The sequence below is a fragment of the Mustelus asterias genome, chromosome 20, assembly GCF_964213995.1.
Source record: "Mustelus asterias chromosome 20, sMusAst1.hap1.1, whole genome shotgun sequence".
In the NCBI taxonomy this organism is placed as follows: domain Eukaryota; kingdom Metazoa; phylum Chordata; class Chondrichthyes; order Carcharhiniformes; family Triakidae; genus Mustelus; species Mustelus asterias.
In genome coordinates, this window is record NC_135820.1 from 67103545 (window position 1) to 67119211 (window position 15667).

The window sequence follows — 15667 nt, forward strand, 5'->3', positions numbered from 1 at the left end:
TTTTAGCACGTAAACCTTGGGTTAAAATCTTACTCTTGAGTGGAGACTGGTGCATGTCGGCAGTATCAACGAATGGGATTTTAAAATACTGTCTTTGGAAATATGGCTGTATAAAAGGTGCACATTTTAATTAACCTTAATATATTTAAAATGTTTCAAGCGCTGAATTAGAAAATCGCAGGAATTTTCAGATGTCACCTTGATTTAAACCTGATCTAAAAAAATATATTTCCCGCACTCACAGCCGTTTTGGAAAATCAGTCCCTGCGTTTGGAAAACAAAATCGTGATACTTGAAATTGGTTTATTTTTCAATTATTGTTGAATATGGTTCAAATATTTCGTCAGCGCGGGGTGAATATTAAAGCATTTCGTACACCTGAATATGATTTCAACTCTTCCACATATTTGATTACAGTTGGAAAATTGTCCACATTAAGCTGGAGATACCTCTGTTAATACAGCGGTTTCAATTTATGCCTTTAAGATTAAGGAATGCCGACAATTTACTGCAAATTTTCCAGTTTTAAACTTGATTATACCGCTCTGATAGCAAACTCCTTAACACAGCTACATAAAATGTCTGCATCAGATATTTTTTAAGTTTTAAAGTTTATTCATTAGTTTCAGAAGTAGGCTTGCATTAACACTGCAATGAAGTTACTGTGAAAATCCCCTAATCGCCACATTCCACAAGGTGCAATTTTAATTGTGATATCTGCTCAAACATCTATTTTTATGGTTTGAGCATTTTCGAGGTTTTTTTTGTTCCCAGTCAATTCTCAGATTGCACTCGAATGGTTCATTCTGCTGACTCGGCTATTAGCCAGGAGCTGGGGCTCCTGCCGTCGCTGTTCACACAACCCAGGGCACCCTGGCGATAGGGGAAGAGTGGGAGAGGCGGCCGGAGAGAGCCCAGCACTGAGACACTGGGGAGAAAAATTGGATTGAATTGGAGAAAGAGAGAGAGAAATCCCAAACCCGACCCTGGGCAATGAGAAAACTTGAAGAGCGCCAGAAAAGCCCCCACAAGACATTACAGATCAAAAATTTGCCGTTTGTATTTAATTCAGAACAGTTTAAAAGAATTAAATTAATGAATTAACTCAGACTGTATTATCAATCTGATGCCGAGGCGAGTTATCCGTCCAGATAGTGTGTAGAATCATTCGGGCGTCTGAAAGGACTGGGGGGGAGGGTGGGGGTGGATTCTGTGCCAGATCAGATTTAGAGGCGTTAAGAAGAAAGTTTGACTTTTGTGTTATTTGTTATGTGCGGTCCAACGCGTTGTAGATAATCTAGTGGCACAGGGGGACATTGATCCTGGACTTGTTGCAGAGTAGAAACTGGGACTGTGCTGTCCCTCTCACTCACCCTCTATACAAAAGGGAGTCGAAAGTAAAATATTGGCTCAATATGCACACGCCAGGGAAACGAGCGTTGTAACTAAGATAGTCAAAAAAAACATTCGTTTAATAATTAGTATAGTTGAAGTTCATAAGAATTAAACGTTCCTCTTCGAACGAAAAACATTCCCATTTTTGTAGGAACTGTTGACATTTTTTCCCCTTGAGAATCTAGTTAGCAGTATTTCTATCAGCGTTTCACAGTCTGTGCAGAGAATATCATCCAGTTCATTGAGCGACATGGATTTGTATCGCTTGAGTATTATGGTTGTGGTTTTATTGTCAAGGTGCTGATGTTCAGGGCACTTCCCCACCTCCCTGTGGCCTGAGGGCGGTGTGGTTTTAATACTGACCATGTTAACCTCTCACCCCCGAAAGGGATGGGGTTAAAGCTGGGATGTGGCTCAGAGAAAGACAGCGCAGGTAAACTTTCATTCCTACCTTGGACCGAGGGGCCAGCTTGCTCCTCCCCCCCCCCCCCCCCACCGCCACCACCCACCCCCCGATCACCATCAGTAACCCCCTCTCTGTTAGCCCCTTGCACACCATTCTGGCGGAGGCCACTGTGGGTCAATGCTTAATTCTATTGCTCAAAACATTGTCTCACTTCCCGCCTGTTCACACAGCCCAGGACACCCTGGCGATAGGGGAAGAATGAGAGGCGGCCAGAGAGAGTCCAGGACTCAGAAACAGGGGAGAAAAAAATGGATTGTATTGAAGAGGGAAAGAGAGAGAGAAAAAAATCCCAAACCCGACCCTGGGCAATGAGAAAACTTGAAAAGCGTCAGAAAAATCCCCAAGACATTACAGATCAAAGATTTGCCGTTTGTATTTAATTCAGAAGTGTTAATTCCCCGGGTGCCCGGGTTTTGACAAGTCTTATCGAGAGTCAGTACTGTTCCATTTATAATTAGGGCTATGGTTTACCGAACGGGGCTATTTCTATGTCAGATAAAAATTAATATTCCAAATAAATAACCCACGAGAAAAATTGAGTCTGTTTAATGAAAACGCCCTGGATTAAGGTGCAGAGGAAATTTGAAACACGCCTGGTAATTTTTAAACTACATTTTTATACATTTGAGAAACTTTGGTGTATGCAGGTTAAGTTATTTATGTAACTTGTCCACGAAATTCATTTCCTCAACCTGGATATTCCCAATAAGGTTCTTTTTTGAAGTTCTCGTTACTGTTTTTTTATTGAGCTTCTGGACATTTTTTTTCTGACTCTCCCAACACCGATAGAAGTTCTTAGAGGAAGCGTAAACGTTGAAAGTCGATCAGACTGAGATACCCAAGAGCAAACTTGCATCTTCTAAATGGGAAACAGGGATCGACGTTTATTTGGACTAATTTCTTTGCCTGACCATCCTACCAGTGAGTCTTTAGTGAACTAGCTAACGTGAACTCTAATATTAGCCAGTACTGTCCGTGTGCTAAATTCTGGCAATGGCCCTGGCGACTGGAAAGGGCGCAGAAACCTGCCAAACATCACTCTCTTGATCAATACTCAGCCTGAGTCCCCAGCCCTGGATAGATTTCCTCAAGGGGGAGACAATGGCCTAGTGGTATTATCGCTAGACTATTAATCCAGAAACTCAGCTAATGTTCTGAGGATCTGGGTTCGAATCCCACCACGGCGGATGGTGGAATTTGAATTCAATTAAAAAATATCTGGAATTAAGAATCTACTGATGACCATGAAATGATAGTCATAAAAACCCATCTGGTTCACTAATGTCCTTTATGAAAGGAAATCTTCTGTCCTTGCCAGGTCTGGCCTACATGTGACTCCAGTGCCACAGCAATGTGGTTGATTTTCAACTGTCCTCCAGAGGCAATAAATGCTGGCCAGCCTGCAATGTCTGTGTCCTACGAATGAATAAAAAAGTTACATAGCTATCGAGGTAGCTCAGAGTGTGTTGGACAGCACACTGGCAGTGTGATTGATATCAATATTGTAGAATCCCCTCACTCCCGAACACTTGCACAGGACCAAAGATGACACTATGTGAAATTCCAGGGGCATGTGTGCCACCTAATGGCAGACCCTCCAAAACTTCCTCCCTCTGCCAAATTCAACATTTAAAGTGAGGTGGTGATTGGGGCTGGGGAGAATAGTCTTAGGAAGTGCCCGCAGTACAGGATTCCCCATAGGCACTGCTACCTCCCACACACGATTGATCTATTATTTACTACAATTGCGAGAAGGTACCTTTTTCTGCGAAAAGCAAATTACTGCAGTTGCTGGAATCTGAAACCAGAAGAGAAAATGCTGGAAAATCTCAGCAGGTCTGGCAGCATCTGAAAGCAGAAAAAAGGGTCGACGTTTCGAGTCCAGATGACCCTTTGACAAACCTCAGCTCTTTTCTCTCCTTACAGATGCTGCCAGACCTTACCGTAATGGAATCACTTAATGAAGAATGTATAATGTGAGATTAAAACTAATCTGCATCAAAAGGGAACAATTTATACAATTCATGTTGGAAACTTTGCAGGCATTTTTACAGTTGAGATTTCCCAGCACTTTTTCCCCGTGTCTGCATGCATTTCCTCCAGGTGCTCCGGTTTCCTCCCACAGTCCAAAAGACATGCTGGTTAGGTGCATTGGCCATGCTAAATTTTCCCTCAGTGTACCCGAACAGGCGCCGGAGTGTGGCGAATAGGGGATTTTCACATAAACTTCATTGCAGTGTTAATGTAAGCCTACCCGTGACACTAATAAATGAACTTCAAACTTTATTAAATTCCACAATCTCTATAGTTGCTCAAAGATTTCAATTAAAATACATAACATCAACATCATGATTTGGAATTTAAAAAATGCCTGTAAAGTTTCCAACATGAATTGTATAAATTGTTCCCTTTTGATGCAGATTAGTTTTAATCTCACATCATCCATTATCATTTCTCTTCTGGTTACTTTTTCTTGCTGCTTGCTCGACCCTCTTTTAACATAGGAATTAGGAGCAGAAGTAGGCAATTCAGTCCTTTTAAGTGCGGTTCCACAGCCTCACAGTCAAATCAAGACATTACTCCGTGTCGCATGGTGCCTGTCTGAGTTTTAACAAAGGGGGGGAATTTTGAGTTGTACCCAGGGACAGGGGCAAGAACGTGAAGCAGCCACACGTGGAGCAGAGTGCGGTATGATAGAGGAACAGGAGTGAACCCTAACAAAAAGAAGAAAAAAAGGAGGTTGATTAAGCTACTTAATCAATTGCCCCTTCTATTGTTTATTAATGTCACAAAACAGCAGTCTCAAGTTTAGACTTTTTTGAAGAGGGGATAATATTACTGAAATATGAACTGTAGTTGGATAGATAGCAAACGTCCCTACTAAAGAATATTTTCAAAATACACTTTGTAAGAAGTGTCTTTCAGCATTTACAAAGTATGCTTTCTCACTAGCCACTCAGTTGCTTTTCAATTTCAGTGAATCTGCGTATCAGTTAATATGAACAGAGCATGAATAAGAAATGGCTGTTGTTTAATATTCTAATTATTTTTTTACAATATTTCTGAAGACGTTTCTCTAAACTGAAAACACACCACAGATAGTTGTCTAATGATACAAAGAATCAATTCATCAGCCTCTACACTATTGGGTTACCCACTTGGTTGCTTTAATTTGCCTTTATATAGCCAGCTTTCCAAGCAATACCTTCTGACTTTAAATACTGGTGTTAAGAAGGAAGTATGACTTATCTTCATCAATCTAAAAATTCATTATGTTAATAACGTAACGTTAGCTTAATTTTATGAGAAGTTGGCTGGTGTACTGATCATCGCTGCAAATAGTACCATGGGTAGCACAGTGGCACAATGGTTAGCACTGCTGCCTCGCAGCACTAGGGACTCGGGTTTGATTCCTGGCTTGGGTCACTGTGCGGCGCCTGTACTTTTTCCCCGTGTCTGCATGCATTTCCTCCAGGTGCTCCGGTTTCCTCCCACTGTCCAAAAGACATGCTGGTTAGGTGCATTGGCCATGCTAAATTTTCCCTCAGTGTACCCGAACAGGCGCCGGAGTGTGGCGACTAGGGGATTTTCACATAAACTTCATTGCAGTGTTAATGTAAGCCTACCCGTGACACTAATAAATGAACTTCAAACTTTATTAAATTCCACAATCTCTATAGTTGCTCAAAGATTTCAATTAAAATACATAACATCAACATCATGCTTTGGAATTTAAAAAATGCCTGCAAAGTTTCCAACATGAATTGTATAAATTGTTCCCTTTTGATGCAGATTAGTTTTAATCTCACATTATCCATTCTTCATTAAGTGATTCCATTACAGTAAATGATGCTTCAGTGAAGAAGGTTAATGGTTAAAATCTGTTTTTTAGACATTGAATTTGTCTTTAACATCAATCATGAGATGTGTCGTTTTTATACTTTTTTCACAATTTCTCCTTCCAGATTCATTTCTCTGTCATACCACCTCCCCCCCACCCACACCTCATCAACACCAAGATCCTCCTTGAAATAGGCAGTGTTATCTTTCCCACGGACATTAACACAGACCTGTTAATTTCACACCTTGTTGGAGCAAACAGACCCAGTGTTCATAACTGCTTGCATTGGGGTTAGCTGAGCGAATTATCAGATGGCAACTCAATGGAGGTTCAGTCTGATGTACTGACCTATCCCAGTAATGCTTGTGATATCTGTGACAAGTACCAGACAGTCCAATCAGTGAGACATATCAGATAGTCCAAACAGTGCTGGAATAGTCTGCCAAATTATTCAACTACTCAGTTCCCTTGGAGGAGACCGTACAACATATGAGCCTGTCCTAGCGCCATTCTGTGTATTTTATGACCCAATTTCATGGTCATCCCAAAGGTGACATGCACGAGAATGACAAATTCACCTCAAGGGAGGCCTCAATGATATCATCACTCATGCCAGAAACGTGAACTTGTCAACCTAGTGAAACTTTATTATGCTGTTGCTGCTGTGATACAATGCTAATCTCTTTCAAATATGCATGTTGCATTCACAGTAGTTTCAAATATTTTAAGTACTAATGCGCACTTTAAGCTTTCTAGTCCAGGTTTGGGAGGTGGTCAGGAGAGCAGATACAATCTTGTCTTTTTCAATCTCTGCTCTAATTTTTTTTTGCAAGGATCCCTGCCTACATTCTGATGTAAGTCGTGGGGGACTGGGTGACAGTCAAGGACATCATCAAGCCATATAATTCTGGGTGTGGGTATGGGTGCGGCGAGAGACGTGGCAGCTACAGAAGTTTAGAATGTTGCACGTCCACCCTGGTGCTGACGTAATAAGGGTGTGGAAAAAATAGAAAAGGAGAGAAAATATTCTACAATTTCTCTTTCTTTTGACTGTGAGGAGATTTGCCAACATATCTGTCACCCCATGAATCTCAGGCATCTTGTCAGGAACAACATGTTCCTCCTCAGATACTTGCAAAGTTTACTGTTGCTGGTGAATGAAGAGGAACTTGGCGCTCCCTCATCATAACAAATGCCATTGTAAAAACAGCTGATGTGTGTAGTAGCTTTAAAAAACTTTGCCTTGTCTAAAGACTGGATGTTTCTGGTGGCTGTGTTAGTGCAAAAGTTCAAACTACAACCAACTCATCTAGACCCGCCCCTTGGAGTTGTTTGCAGCTCACCCTAATGGACTATTTGTACAATTAGTTTCCATCCAAAAAGCTTGAATTACTGGCTGCTTATGTCTTCATACTTAATTCAGTTATTAAGCCTTGAAGGGACAGTTAAGACCGTGTTGAGTAATATTTTGCACTCTGAAAGGCTGGTTGATAGAGGATGTGTGTCATGGCTTTTTAGTTTCAACAAAACAGATTCATAAATATAGTGTTACCTTCCAGGGTTCCTCTGCCAGGAGCAACCAGTCACATGCACTTGTTACCATTTTTATTTACACTGTGATGGTAAACAGATTTCTTGGCACTGATGATAGCTCACTCTTGCCAGAGGAGAAGCCCTGGTGATAGATAACTTCTGGTGTTAATAGGCTTTTAAGATCTGTTGGGAGCTGGATGCCGCTCAGCTGTGCAAGGTTGCACTTGATTGTTCTTGATCCGCATGTGAAGTGCAACGACTGGATCAGTAGGGAAACCATCTGCTTATTGCAATCGTGTTCCCTGTGCAGCACAAGGTTAGGTGCATTGGCTGTGCTAAATTCTCCCTCAGTGTACTCGAACAAGCGCCGGAGTGTGGCGACTAGGGGATTTTCACAGTAACTTCATTGCAGTGTGAATGTAAGCCTACTTATGACTAATAAATAAACTTTATTAAAGTCAACAATAAGGCTTTAGGTCAAAGTGAATCAAGAGTAAAATATGATGGGGTGACGCAGTAGACTGCAGTAATGGCACACTGTGGATTGCAGTTATGGAGTAATGTGGCACTTGAATTCAACAGTCTTAATTTTAACGAGGTACATTGGTTTTTACTAGGCCAAACATGTCTATGTGGAACTGAAAGTCTAACATGTGTGCCGTCTTGTTACTGTTCTGCCAATTGTAAAGTAATATTAGTTGTATTGGTGACTCAACTGGGCTGCTTGGTAACTCAGACGATCGTCCATATTTGAGACACATCTTGGAAGACATTTATTTATTATTTATTTGTTAGTGTCACAAGTAGGCTTTCATTAACGCTGCAATGAAGTCACTGTGAAAATCCCCTAGTTGCCACACCCTGGCATCTGTTTGGGTACACTGAGGGTGAATTTAGTATGGCCAATGCACCTAACCAACATGTCTTTCGGACTGTGGGAGGAAACCAGAGCACCTGCTGGAAACCCATGCAGACACGGGAAAATGTGTAGACTCTGCACAGACAGTGACCTAAGCTGGGGATTGAACTTGGGCCCCTGGCGCTGTGAGGCAGCAGTGCTAGCCACTATGCCCCCTTATGAGACTATCCAGACAGTAATGGGGCACCTGTAATATATACTAGATTGCCCTCGTAATACTAGAATATTTATTCTGATACCTGGAGCCCAGACTGCCTCAGCAGTATAGTGATTTTTGTGATATACTAGAACTAAACTATCCCAGCAACGTAGAAGGCATCTCCATCCCTAACGACCTGTTCACCAATATTCAATTTGGCTTCCAGCACCACTTGGCTTCAGGTCTCATTCCAGACTTGGTCCAAACATGGACAAAAGAGCTGAATTCCAGAGGTGTTCTGCTGAGGCAGTTCCTTGGGATCAAGGGTAATTTGCTTCCATTCTGGTTTGATGGGTTCTGAGATGGCTGAGAAGCCCACTGTATGATTTGCAAGGCTGGATAAATAAGTTGTTTGGAGGTTGAGTGCTCTCTCTGACACCTCAACTTTGCCTCTGCACAGTCCTGATGAAGTCTCTTAATGTGTCCAGTGCCTTCTTGTGTGAAGCTATTCCATTTTGGTCAGACACAAGCCGGGGTCCCATGAGTCGCTGGTATGTTTGAACTCTTCAGGGATGATTTGAGGACGCCTCTAAAACATTTCCACTGTCCTCCTGAGTTCCAAGTAGAGCAGGGATCTGTGTAGCTCCCTGACACATAGGGAGTCTGTTGTTAGACATACAACTGACACATCCTATTCAACGGAACTAGTTTTGAGTGATTAATCCCTTGATGCTGTTGGATTGCCTTTCTTGCCACTGAATTCAGAGGATTCTTTTTTCCCCCCAAAATATACTTCATTCATAAAATTTGTAAATGTACATTACAAAACGCTAACTGGAAAATGACAGAAAATGCCATCAGATTTGACCTATCTCCATAGAGTATGTTTAATTTTGAGGTGCCTCCATATGATTGTAATTTTCAATATACATTTCATATCAGACATACAGCCTGGGGGCAAAATATTTCAGATGCAAAAATTACAGAAAGTGCAATAGAATTTAATGTTCCTTCATACAGCTTGTCTCTCTTTGTGGGGCCTCAATGCAATTTCAATACTTATGTATTTGCAAAGTTCATCCAATGTCAAACATACAGCCTGAGGAGGTCTATACATTTTCCAGCCCCTCGGTGTACTATGGTTGAAAGACCTTAGGCGGCGACTTTTCCCCATTGTGCTGAAGTGGCGACTGCCCTAAGCCTTAGTGCATCCCTCAGCACATAGTCCTGGACCTTGGAATGGGCCAGTCTGCAACACTCATATCTGACAACTCTCTGAGGACAATAAATTTCAAGCGGACCAAAGAACATTTTTCACCGAGCTGATGATCTTCCAACGGCAGTTGATGTTTACCTGGGTTTATGTCACTGGGAACAGCCCCATAGAGTCCTGCATCATTGAGCTGCTTGGCATGAACCTAACAAAAATCACTGCATCTCTCTACAGACCTTCTTTGCAGAGGCACATTCCAGAAGGAGGTGAATGATAGTTTCTTCTATTCTCTATCACAACCTCCTTGAGGGAGGCATGCGGAGGGGTTGAGACTCTGGGCATGAAGAAAGGATCTGAAGGGGAGGGCCTTTCTCACCACCAGCCAAGCCTTGTCATGGTGCTTCTTTGAAAGTTTTGGTGATGAGGCATTCTGCCAAATAACTCTGACAGTTTTCTCAGGGAACCATCTGACAGGATCTACTATTTCCTTTTCCTGCAGGGCCTCAAAGACATTACGTGCAACCCACTGTCTGATGGACTTGTGGTCAGAAATATTTATCTGCATAAACTTTTCCACGAGGGATAGATGGTAAGGTGGTCTAGTATCTGTATTTGCTGGGATGTGTGCAACACAATGGTTAGCACTGCTACCTCACAGCGCCAGGGACCCATGTTCAATTCCCAACTTGAGTCACTGTCTGTGCGGAGTCTGCGTGGGTTTCCTCTGTGTGCTCTGTCTTCATCCCACAGTCCAAAAGATGTGATGGTTAGGTGCATTGGCCAGGTGCATTGGCCAGGTGCATTGGCCAGGTGCATTGGCCATGCTAAATTCGCCCTCAGCGTACCCGAACAGGTGCCGGGGTGTGGATTTTCACAGTACAGATTTTCACAGTAACTTCATTGCAATGTTAATGTATGCCTGCTTGTGACACTAATAAATACACTTTATAAACTTTAAACTGTAAAGCACTCATCTCGCCTGACCTTCCTGACTCAAAACGTAATGTAAGCCTACTAGTGACACTAATAAACTAAATAAATAAAAAGAAAAACTGCCGCAACAGTGAAGAAGCGTGATGCCATGGGGCAAAGCAGGTCACACAAGTGGCACCCCGTTCATTATCTTAAACTTCACTACCACCAACGCACTGTGGCACAGAGTAATGATCTACACGTGAACTCAACAACTCATCACCGTTTCTTTGACAGCACCTTGCGAACCCACAACCTCTACCACCTAGAAGAACAAGGGTGGCAGGCTCGTGGCAATGATAACAACAATGAATTGCATTTATATAGTGCCTTAAGTGGAATAACATTTCTCAAGCCACTTTACAGGAGCACTACAGAGCCAGATGACCAAAAGCTTGGTCAAGGTGATTAGTTTTAGGCAGTGTCTTAAACGAGGACAGAGAGGAAAAAGACAGAGAGTTGGAGGAAGGGAATTCCAGAACTGAGCAACCAAGCAGCTGAAGGCAAATTGCCAATGGCAGTGATTAAAATCAGAAATGCTCAATGGACTAGAATTTGCACAGCAGAGATCAAGAGGGCTTGTAGGGTTGAAGAAGATGATTGAAGATAGGGAAGGACAAAGACATGAAGCACTTTACAAACAAGGATGAGAATTTCAAAATCAATGAGCGACTTAACTGTAGAACTGTCGCCAATGTAGATTGGCAAACACCGGGGAAATGGTTGCACAGGACTTGTGAGTTAGGACACATACAGCAGAGTTTTGAATGATCTCCAGCATGCAGTAGAACATGGAGACTGGCCAGGAGTATGATGGAATAATCAAGTCGGAGATACTAGAGGCATGGATGTGACTTTCAGCTGCAGCTAAGCTGAGGCGAAGTTAATGTTGTCGAGATGCAAATAGTGTTAAAACTCTCAGTTGCGGTCCAGTAATAAAAGATGAGGCAAGTCCAGCTTCTTCACAAACTCACTTTATTCTCTTTTACAACTCCACATACACACACCCAACACCCAGTGCCACCTGTAACCCCTTTATATATCCTGGTGAGGACTATTAAACAATTAATATGCAAATTAGATCTAACGTGGAAGGTTACAGTTAACCCATTCCTAACAAATAGGCAACCTCATTGATAGAATGGATCTAAGCTTATCTTGGGGCTAATATAACGCAAAGGTAATGAAGACTTATCAGCTGCAAGTTCCTCTCTAAATCACCATTCTGATTTGGAAATCTATCACTGTTCCAGCATTGCTGTTGGATCAAAATCTTGAATTTCCCAATCTAACAGTGTGTAGGTGTACCGACACCACCTAGGTTGCAGTGGCTCAAGAAGGTGGCTCAGCACCACCTTCTCAAGGGTGGCACAGTGGTTAGCACTGCTGCCTCACAGCCCCAGGGGCCTGGGTTCAATTCCCAGCTTGGGTCACTGTCTGTGTGGAGTTTGCACATTCTCCCTGTGTCTATGTGGGTTTCCTTCAGTGTTCCAGTTTCCTCCCACAGTCCAAAGATGTGTGGGTTAGGTTGATTGGCCATGCTAATGTTAGGGGGATTGGCAGGGTAGATATGTGGGGTTGCGGGAATGGGGCTGGGTGGTCAGTGCAGACTCGATGGGCCGAATGGCCTCCTTCTGCACTGTAGGATTCTATAATTAGGATTGGATGACAAATGTGATGGCCACTTCCATTAATGAACATAAAATAAGTGAAAAGAGGTAGATTTGTGTTTGCAAAGCTAGATGAATGCACAGGACCATATACCGCACAGCTTGAGGTTACCTGAAGCCTGCATTAGTTTTAGTTTCCACTTTTTACCAGATTTTTCCAAAGTTTGGCAAGATTACATTGAATTTGTGACAATGTGTGCTCTCAATGTGTTGCTAAAGTAAAATCAGCACCACTCTAAAGCCAATGCAAAACTGACTTCTACTCCATTTCTTAGCTGATTTGTAATATGAGCTAATGTTACCATCAGTATTCCTGACATTAGCAACAAGTTTGTAATATTAAAAAAAGTAGCAAGATGGAGGTTAGCGGCAGAGAGCATCAACAAAGCTGGTAGTCTGTAGCCAGGCAACTGCTAGCAGTTTAAAGACACACGGTGTTGGCACGCAGGTAGAAGCACCAGAGGCAAGGGGGCTGCTGCTATGCTGAGTATTGAAACTGTCCCTTTTCTGGCTTGTAAGCCTTAACAGGTCAGCTTTCCATGAGTTGTAACATCTTAACATCACTGGCTGAAGCTGGACTTCAGAGTCCAATGTCGCGATCTTACTGGCTATGTCACGCCATGCTCCCGCTGCGGCGAGGTTGGAGGATGTGGCGCCCAGCCAAATCTCCATTCACTGCAGCGGGATGGGAAAATCCCGCTGGCGTGAAAGACCGTAACGTTCTGGCCTTAATCTTGGCAGTAGACCGAAACTAGATTGTAGTGTTGAGGCAGCGCTGTGCTGACAGCCCTTCAAATGAGATGTTAAATTGAGATCCCATCTGCCTTCTCAGGAGGAGGTAATAGAATCCATGGAACTGTTCAAAGAGCAGCAGGGCAGTTTTCCCAATGTTTTTACCAATATTTATCCCTCAGTCAACACCACTAAAACTATTTAATTTGTCATTTATATTGTCATTGTTTGCAGAACCTTCCTGTGTACTAACTGGCTGCTGTGTTTCTCAGCGTTACAACATGGCATGGTGGAACAGTGGTCAGCACTGCTGCCTCACAGCTCCAGGGACCTGTGTTTGATTCCCAGCTTGGGTCACTGTCTGTGCGGAGTTTGCATGTTCTCCCAATGTCTGCGTGGGTTTCCTCCGGGTGCTCTAGTTTCCCTTCCACAGTCCAAAGATGTGGGGGTTAGGTGCATTTGGCCATGCTAAATTGCCCCTTAGTGTCCAGGGATGTGTAGGTTTGAGGGATTAGCGGGGTAAATGTGTAGGGTTATGGGGATAGGGCCTGGGTGGGATTGTTGTTGGTGCAGACTCGATGGGCCCAATGGCCTCCTTCTGCACTGTAAGGATTCTATGATTCTAACAGTGGCCACACTTCAAAACTACTTCATTTTGGGACAGCCTGAGGCCACAAGAGGTGTGGGCTCTTTCCCGTACAGGTAGCAAAGTGGTTTGTCACCAGTTGTTTGTACAGAGTTTCTCCAGCTGTTCCCTAGAATGAAAGGAAAAACTTTTTAAAAAAACTTTCTCCAAACAGTTTACTTAAGTGGAAGCAATCTCTGGCTCGTATGTACAGTTTTAAACTTGTGAATGGCCATTTTCTTTCACTCTGAGTAGCCCCAGTAGCTGTGTACAGGTGAATAGTAGTCACCTTTTTATCCTGGCTGCTGCTTAAACTAATGTAAACAGATCAGGTTTAATAGCAGCAGGTTTGGAATTTGGATCAACACAGCTACTTCCTGGAAAGGTTGTGTATTATATAATAGGGCTATTAATGTGGATCCTTACAGCTGGGAAAGGCAGCTTTAGTTGCTTTTATGTGACGCTTAGTGTAATGCCAGGCCCCAGTCTTAATGTGCAGGTCTGTGCAACTGGCAAAAACCCCAAAGTAAACTAGTTAGATCCGCTACGGCTGATGACTAGGGAGATGTGGTTTAAAATAAAATATATATAATGAGGGGGCGCTTAGCAGCCCACTTCACACAGTAAGAACAGCTTTCTCACTGGATTAAGGACAGGTTGTAAAAGACAAAGGACGGCAACAGTGAATGGAAAATAAAGGATGTGAAAGGAAGCAAGACAGCAAAAGTTCTGTTTAAAAAGTGCTAAACTTCCATTAGCACATTAAGTTCCACATTGAATCACTTTCTTTCAAGTATTGTCCTTCTGCCAAACGCGCGATACAACCTATTAATTTTATGACTTTATCAATTGCATTTTAATTTGAGCTGTTAGAAAACTAGAGGGTAGTTTAATACCTTCCATGCGACGGGACTCCAGTGGCTTTGTCTTCTACCTTACCCATAAATGGAATTATTGGAGGAAATTATGAGCAGCTAAACTCACAGAGAACTTGGGTTTGAAATTCCTCTGTTTAATTTAATTGACTGAAAATGTACGTCTGTAAAAAGTGCTGGAGTCTAAAATTGTCTGAACTACGAATCATGTGGTGATCATTTCACTCACGACTAACTTTGCAGCGATGAATGAACAAACTATTCCAATTGAATGTTGTAAACAAAGGTTTTGTTTCTTGAGAGCAAGGAAGTGGTATTATCATGGTCAGAAATCAGGAGTTCCAATCCTACTGTGGCAAGTTGGAATCTGATATGAGCAGCAGCAGGAATATAAATAAAAGAGACCATGAAAGTTGAGTGATTATATAAGACGCTAATATTCAAGTTCACCAATACCTTTAGAAAATCTGCTACCCACACATCCCCTCTCAACTAGCCACATGACAAGAGAGTCATAGAGAATTCACAGCACAGGAGGAGGCCACTTGGCCCTTCGCGTCTGTGCTAAAAGCCTGTCTGAATTACTCTGGTCCACTATGTGTTTGACTCTTAGGCCTGGATATTAGCATGGGCAGCTTATGTAGGCAGAATGGTGAGTTTGAAATGGGAAGTCTGGGTTAACCCCTAATGATGTGGAGATGCCGGCGTTGGACTGGGATAAGCACAGTAAGAAGTCTCACAACACCAGGTTAAAGTCCAACAGGTTTATTTGGTAGCACGAGCTTTCGGAGTGTCACTCCTTCTTCAGGTGAGTGCTGAAGAAGGAGTGACACTCTGAAAGCTCGTGCTACCAAATAAACCTGTTGGACTTTAACCTGGTGTTGTGAGACTTCTTATTGTGTTAACCCCTAATGCCATTGAGCTTTAACTCCCTGGCGTGTGACTTCTGTCACTGACAGTCCAAATGTCCTTGGCTTGGCCTCCAGTCTAGAGCAGGTTGGAGAAGGTCCAAACTACTGCCCAGTGGTTATCGCTCTCTGGGGGAAGGATATGTCCAATCCCCAACTCTAGAATGGTCCAATCTACAATCTGAGGTTCCTTTAATCTTATGGGGTTTGATTCCTAACGCTCGGGGTGGGGAGAGGGCTCATTCTGGGGACTTTTGTATGCGGGTTGTCTGATGAGGTGAGCTTGGGCAGCCGGAGATGGGGGGGCACGGGAGGAGGAAGATAGGGGGCCATGGGGAAGCAATTCTGCACCTCCTCATCCACAAGCAGTGCCATATAG